Below are 8,186 nucleotides of genomic sequence, written 5' to 3'. Positions count from 1 at the left end.
TGATATTTCAAATACCAGCAGGGTCACCCATGGTGGACAGGTTTCAGCTGAGCTTCCAGACTAAGACAGACTAGAAAGAAGGATGTGGCGGTCTACTTCTGAAAAAATTAGCCAGTGAAAACCTTATGAATAGCAGCAGAACGTTGTCTGATATAGTGCCGGAAGATGAGCCCCTCAGGCTGGAAGGCACTCAATACAGCTGGTGAAGGAGTGCTCCCTCCTCAAAGTAGAATCAATTTTAATGGATGGTGTCAAGCTTTCCAGACCTTCATTTGCTGATGTGGCACGACTCAAAATGAGAAGAAACAGCTGCAAACATCCATTAATAATAGTAATGTGGAATGTACGAAGTATGAATCTAGGAAAATTAGAAATCATCAAAAATGAAATGGAACACATAAATATCAATATCCTAGACATTGATGAGCTGAAATGAACTGGTATTGGTCATTTTGAATCAGACAATCATATGGTCTACTATGCCGGCAATGACAAGTTGAAGAGGAATGACATTGCATTCATCATCAAAAAGAACATTTCAAGATCTATCCTGAAGTACAACACTGTCAGTGATAGGATAATATCCATATGACTACAAGGAAGACCAAAAGGGAAGAACATGCTTGGCATTTCTCAAGCTGAAAGAACTAAAGAAAAAATTCAAGCCTCGAACTGCAATAGTGAAGGATTCTACGGGGAAAATATTAAACGACACAGGAAGCATCAAAAGAAGAGGGAAGGAGTATACTGAATCATTATACCAAAAAGAATTGGTCAATATTCAACCATTTCAGAAGGTAGCATATGATCAGGAACCAATGGTACTGAAGGAAGAAGTGCAAGCTACACTGAAGCATTGGCAAAAAACAAGGCTCCAGGAATTGATGGAATACAAATTGAGATGTTTCAACAAATGGATACAGTGCGGAAGTGCCCACTTGTCTATGCCAAAAAATTTGGAAGACAGCTACCTGGCCAACCAACAGGAAGAGATCCACATCTGTGACCATTCCAAAGAAAAATGATCCAACTGAATGCGGAAAATATCGAACAATATCATTAATATCCCATGCAAGTAAGATTTTGCTGAAGATCATTCAAAAGCGGCTGCAGCAGTATATTAACAGGGAACCGCCAGAAATTCAAGCCAGATTCAGAAGAGGATGTGGAACCAGGGATATAGTTGCTGATGTCAGATGGATCCTGGCTGAAAGCAGAGAATACCAAAAAGATATTTACCTGTGTTTTATTGACTATGCAAAGGCATTCAACTGTGTGGATGATAACAAATTATGGATAACATTGGGAAGAACGGTAATTTCAGAACACTTAATTGTGCTCATGAGGAACCTGTACACAGATCAAGAGGCAGTCGTTCGAATAGAACGAGGGGATATTTCATGGTTTAAAGTCAGGAAAGGTGTGTGTCAGAGCTGTATCCTTTCACCGTACCTATTCAATCTGTATGCTGAGCAAATAATCCAAGAAGCTGGACTCTGTGAAGAAGAATGGGGCATCACAATTGGAGGAAGATGCATTAACAACCTGCATTATGCAGATGACACAACCTTTCTTGCTGAAAGTGAAGAGGACTTGAAGCACTTACTGATGGAGATAGAAGACCACAGCCTTCAGTACGGATTACACCTCAACATAAAGAAAACAAAAATCCTTACAACTGGACCAATAATCAACATCATGATAAATGAAGAAAAGATTGACGTTGTTAAGGATTTCATTTTACTTGGATCCACAATCAACACCCATGGAAGCAGCAATCAGGAAATCAAAAGATGCATTGCATTAGGTAAATGTGCTGCAAAAGACCTCTTTACAGTGTTGAAAAGCAAAGATGTCACCTTGAAGTCTAAGGTGTGCCTGACCCAAACCGTGGTGTTTTCAACTGCCTCATATGCATGCAAAAGCTGGACAACAAATAAGAAAGACTGAGGAAGAATCGACGCCCTTGAATTGTGGTGTTGGTGAAGAATATTGAATATACCATGGACTGCCAAAAGAATGAACAAATCTGTCTTGGAAGAAGTACAACCCAAATTCGCCTTAGAAGCAAGGATGACAAGACTACATCTCACATACTTTGGACATGTTATTAGGAAGGATCAGTCCCTGGAGAAGGACATCATACTTGGTAGAGGGTCAGCAAAAAAGAGGAAGACCATCAGCGAGATGGTTTGACACAGTTGCTGTAACAATGGGCTCAAGCATAAAAACGATTGTGAGGATGGCACAGGACCGGGCAGTGTTTCCTTCTGTTGTACATAGGGTCGCTACAAGTCGGAACCGACTCGATGGCACTTAACAACAACAACAAGGAAGACCAGTTAATATTATTCAAATTTATGCACCAACCACTAAGACCAAAGATGATTTTTACCAACTTTTACAGTCTGAAATTGATCAGACATGCAATCAGGATGCATTGATAATTACTGGTGATTGGAATTCAAAAGCTGAAAACAAAGAAGAATGCCCAGTAGTTGGAAAATACAGCTTTGATGATAGAAACAATGCTGGAGATCGCAGGATAGAATTTTGCAAGACCAACAACTTCTTCATTGCAAATACCTTTTTTCAACAACATAAACGGTGACTATACACGCAGACCTCACCAGATAGAATACACAGGAGTCAAATTGAGTACATCTGTGGAAAGAGACAATGGAAAAGCTCAATATCATCAGTCAGAACAAGACCAGGGGCCGACTGCAGAACAGACAATCAATTGATCATATACAAGTTCAAGTTAAAGGCGAAGAAAATTAAAACAACCCACAAGAGCCGTCGTATAACCTTCAGTATATCCCAACGGAATTTAGAGACCATCTCAAGAACAGATTTGACTCATTGAACACTAATGACTGGAGACCAGACGAGTTGTGGAATGACATAAAGACATCATACATGAAGAAAACAAAAGGTCATTAAAAAGATAGGAAATAAAAAGACCAAAACGGATGTCAGAAGTCTCTGAAAGATGCTTTTGAAGGTAAAATAGATAAAGAGAAAGGAAGAAATGAAGTAAAAGAGCTTAACAGAAGATTTCAAAGGGCAGCTTGAGAAACAAAGTAAAGTATTACAATGAAACTTGAGGAGACCTGGAGATAGAAAACCAAACGGTAAGAACATGCTGGGCATTTCTCAAGCTGAAAGAACTGAAGAAAAAATTCAAACCCTGAGTTGCAATATTGAAGGATTCTACTGGGCAAATATTAAAGGAGACAGGAAGCATCAAAAGAAGATGGAAGGAATACACAGAGTCACTGTACCAAAAAGAATTGGTGGACGTTCAATCATTTCAGGAGGTAACGTATGATTATGAACTGGTAGTACGGAGGAAGAAGTCCAAACTGCACTGAAGGCACTGGCAAAAATCAAGGCTCCAGGATTGACCGAGTACCAATTGAGATGTTTCAACAAATGGTTGCAGCGCTGAAAGCTCTCACTCGTCTATGCCAAGAAATTTGGAAGACAGCTACCTGGCCAACCAACAGGGTGAGATCCACAGTTGTGACCATTCCAAACAAAGGTGATCTAACAGAACACACAAATTATCAGACCGTATCATTAGTATTACACGCAGGTAAAATTTTGCTGAAGATCATTCAAAAGCAGTTGCAGCAGCACATTGCCAGGGAACAGCTAGAAATTCAAGCTGGATTCAGAGGAGGACATGAAACCAGGGATATCATTGCTAATGTCAGATGGATCTCAGCTGAAAGCAGAGAATACCAGAAAGATGTTTACCTGTATTTTATTGACTATGAAAGGCATTCGACTGTGTGGATCATAACAAATTATGCATAACATTGCAAAAAATGGGAATTCCAGAACACTTAGTTGTGCTCATGCTGAACCTATACATAGACCAAGAGGCAGTCACTGGAACAGAATAAGGGAATACTGTGTGGTTTAAAATCAGGAAGGATGTGTGTTAGGGTTGTATCCTTTCACTACACTTATTCAATCTGTATGCTGAGCAAATAATCCAAGAATCTGGACTATATGAAGAAGAGTGGGGCATGAGCATTGGAGGACGACTCACTAACAACTGTGATATGCAGATGACACAACCTTGTTGCTCAAAGTGAAGAGAACTTGAAGCACTTACTGAAGAAGGTCAAAGACTACAGCCTTCAGTATAGATTACACCTCACCATAAAGAAAACAAAAATCCTCACAACTGGACCATAAGCAACATCATGAAAAACAAAGAAAATATTGAAGTTGTCAAGAATTTCATTTTACCTGGATCCACAATCAGTGCCCATGGAAGCAGCTGTCAAGAAATCAAATGATGTATTACATTGGACAAATCTGCTGCAAAAGACTTCTTCGAAGTGTTACTAAGCAAAGATGTCATTTTAAGGGCTAAGGTGCACCTGAACGAAGCCATGGTGTTTTCAATTGCCTTATATGCATGTGAAAGCTGGGCAATGAATAAGGAAGACCAAAGAAGAATTGATGCCTTTGAATTACAGTGTTAGTGAAGAGTATTGAATATACCATGGACTGCCAGCAGAATGGAAACCCTGGTGGCGTAGTGGTTAAGTACTACAGCTGCTAACCAAAGGATTGGCAGATTGAATCTACCAGGTGTTCCTTGGAAACTCTATAAGGCAACTCTGCCCTGTCTTGTAGGGTCACTGTGAGTTGGAATCAACTCGATGGCAATGGGTTTGGTTTTTGGTTTTGGCCAGAAGAACGAATAAATCTGTCTTGGAAGAAGTACAACCAGAATGCTTCTTAGATGCAAAGATGGGGACACTTCATCTCATGTACTTTGGACATATTATCAGTAGGGACCAGCACCTGGAGAAAGAAATCTTCCTGGTAAAGTAGACAGCGAAAAAGAGGAAGAAACTTAATGAGATGGACTGACAAAGTGGCTGCAACAATGGGCTCAAGCATAACAACAGTTGTGAGGATGGCGCAGGACTGGGCAGTGTTTCTTTCTATTGGATGTAGGGTCGCTGTGAGTCAGAGTCAACTCAACAGCACCTAACAACAACAACAACTATGTATATATCAATATATACATCCCTCCTGGTAAAGTAGAGGGTCAGAGAAAAAGAGGAAGGCCCTCAACGAGATGGACTGACACAGTGGCTGCAACAATGGGCTCAAACATAGCAATGATTGTGAGGATGATGCAAGACCAGGCAGTATTTCATTCTGTTATACACAGGGTTGCTATGAGTTGGAACTGACTCGACAACACCTAACAACAACATCTATCAATAAACAATATTTTTAATTTAGCATTTTAAAGCTTTACATAAAAATGGGATCATATTGTATCTGACTTGCTTTTTTAATTCGGTATTGACTTCCTGAGATTCAGCATGTTGACAAGAGGAGCAGTAATTCATTCATTTTCACTACTCTATAGTATTTCATTGTATGACTACACTACAATCTATTTGGCTATTCTACACTGTTTTGTTTTATTGTGGTAAAAATACATATTATAAAACATTTGCCAATTCAACTTTTCTACATGGACAATTCAGTGACATTGTTTTCGTTCATCATGTGCAACTATCACCACTATCCATTACCAAATTATTCCACCATTTATGGAAACTCAGTGCCCCCTAAGCAAAAAGTCCCCCTTTTCCCCTCTCTCCCACCCTTGGCTCCAAAGTCTGTATCTTCAACATTTAGCACCTAAGTACCATTCCTGTATTTCCAATAACTGTGTTGCCCTGGTGGTGCAGTGGTTAAAGCTCTGGGCTATTAACCAACAAAAAGGTCAGCAGCCGACCTGCGAGAGAGAGAAGTGGCAGTCTGCTTCCATAAAGATGTACAGCCCTGGAAACCCCATGGGGCAGTTCTGCTCTGTCCTATAGTGTTGCCTATGTGTCAGCATCAACTTGACAGTAATCTGTTTGGTTTGGTTTGTGTTACCTCTGTAAGGATCAAACTGAATTTACCTTCTTGCCTCAATCTATTTCCCCATCTCAACTTCCCTATTACTTTTTACGTCACTTCAACTGTACTAATCATACAGACCACAAATCACGGAGTCATTACTTATTCTTCCTTATTCTTAAACCTCTATATTCTGTCAAACGCCAAAGTTTCTTGGGCTCCCATTTTAACCCCTTATGCTGATGTTAAAATTTCAAGATCAAAAAAAGTTTATGTCTATATAGAACTTTTTTCCTTTTCTTTGACTCCAATATTTCCATATATTCTTTTAAGGAACTCCCAGAGTTCTACTTGGCCCTGAATGTAAGAGCTCCTAATGATACTCAAGTGCACATTTGAGGGGCCTATATGATTTACAAAGAGCCCTGGTGGTGCAGTGGTTAAGCACTCGGCTGCTAAGCGAAGGTTAGCAGTTCGAAGCCACCAGGGCTCTGTGGGAGAAAGATGTGACAGCTTCCGTAAAGACTACAGCCTTGGAAACCCTGTGGGGCAGTTCTACTCTGTCCTATAGGGTTGCTATGAGTCGGAATGGACTTCAGGCAGTGGGTTTGGTTTGGGTCACACGATTTACATACTGAAAATTGACATTCTAAATGAAGTAAATTTACCATATTTGTGTGAATATCTTAGAGAAAATTAAAAACTTAAAAGATACAATAATTGACGAAATGTATTATTGTTGTTAGGTGTCGTGGAGTCAGAGTGACCCTATATACAACAGAAGGAAGCACTGCCCGGTCCTGTGCCATCCTCATAATCGTTTTTATGCTTGAGCCCATTGTTGCAGCCACTGTGTCAATCCATCTCGTTGAGGGTCTTCCTCTTTTTCGCTAACCCTCTACTTTACCAAGCTTGATGTCCTTCTCCATAGACTAGTCTCTCCTGATAACATGCCCAAAGTATGTGAGACGAAGTCTCGCCATCCTTGCTTCTAACGAGCATTCTGGCTGTACTTCTTCCAAGATATTAAAAGAAAAAAAACGGTAAACAACTACTTAATGATTAACCAACCACATATCTCAAAAAAGATCATCGTAGATCCGTACAAGACAATACAGTAGGAACAGCTGCCAATATACCAAATAATCTACAAAACACATAATCTGAATACACAGAAGAAGTAGAAAGTTACTCTAAGCATAATGAAAAACAGGTATTATTTGCCCTTAAAACTATTGTCTTCTTTTATGAGCCAAACAAAGCTCAAGATTAAAAGAAGTCTTTAAAAAAAAAAAAAAAAATACCGCTTGCATATACTTGCAAATTATTTTCAAAAGCTGGAAAATGCAATTTTAGAGTTGATTTAACAAGTTTATGGACTTTTATTTAAAGTACTTTAGAATTCATTTCATTTGATTGATTGTAAATAATCTTATCTGTAAATATGTATGACATTTTAAATTTCATAAAATTTTAAAACAAATTGATTTTTTATGATCAAGAAAAACGACACCACCAACCATAATAAAAACGAAGAAAGAAGAATCTCTACTCCTAGGTTGTAAGGAAAAGGACTTGAAAAAAAAAAAAAAAAAATTGTACCTTTCCCTGACCGGGAATCGAACCCGGGCCGCGGCGGTGAGAGCGCCGAATCCTAACCACTAGACCACCAGGGAAGTTACAAAGTAGTCTCCCAAAAGTCTATTTGTCTATTAAAAAGATTGCTACATAAGCCAGCTGGCCAACGGAAAACAGGCTGCTGTCTCCAAGCCCCACCTCCTTAGTTTTTGCTCTGGGTTTTAGCCTCGCCTCCGAAACCGACGCAAATTCTTAACTGCTCCCTCCAGCGGAGCTCAGACGCCGACCTACCGAGTAAACCTGGACCCTCCAAATCCAATCCTCTACCGACACCCGTTGTAGAAAAACCAAACCCGTTGCCGACAGATCCATTCCTACTTATAGTCCTGAAATTCTCATTCTAATTATGCAACACATAAATCTGTGTACACAGAGTTAAAGTACTGTCCAGACTGTGTAATTTGTTTTATTATTTTCTTAGTCATCGAATTTTTTTCCAAATCTAACCTATCTTCCTGTCTTCCTCTCTCAGGCGGATATTAAATCCCACTAAACATTTTAAATGTACACTACATTGCCACCAGGGGAGAGCGTTTCACTTTGGCGAGCTGGATGCGACCGCTGCATGTGTCCTTGGCACAAAGCATGTGTTCTGTAAATGTGAGTGACGAAGGGCCACGTAGCTTCATAGGACGCGATTATCTACTTAGTATTGC

At 39.7% G+C, this 8,186-nt stretch overlaps 1 non-coding gene across 1 annotated transcript; it reads right to left on the bottom strand.

Annotated features, from left to right (window-relative positions):
• Positions 1-7,496: 7,496 nt before the first annotated feature.
• TRNAE-CUC (transfer RNA glutamic acid (anticodon CUC)) lies at positions 7,497-7,568 on the bottom strand. Its single transcript has one exon. It is a non-coding gene; the product is annotated as a tRNA-Glu (tRNA).
• Between the last annotated feature and the right edge of the window lie 618 nt (positions 7,569-8,186).

This window comes from Trichechus manatus, unplaced genomic scaffold (genome assembly GCF_000243295.1).
Source record: "Trichechus manatus latirostris isolate Lorelei unplaced genomic scaffold, TriManLat1.0 scaffold00098, whole genome shotgun sequence".
NCBI classification, from domain to species: Eukaryota; Metazoa; Chordata; class Mammalia; order Sirenia; family Trichechidae; genus Trichechus; species Trichechus manatus.
This window is presented reverse-complemented; position numbering and strand designations above follow the sequence as displayed.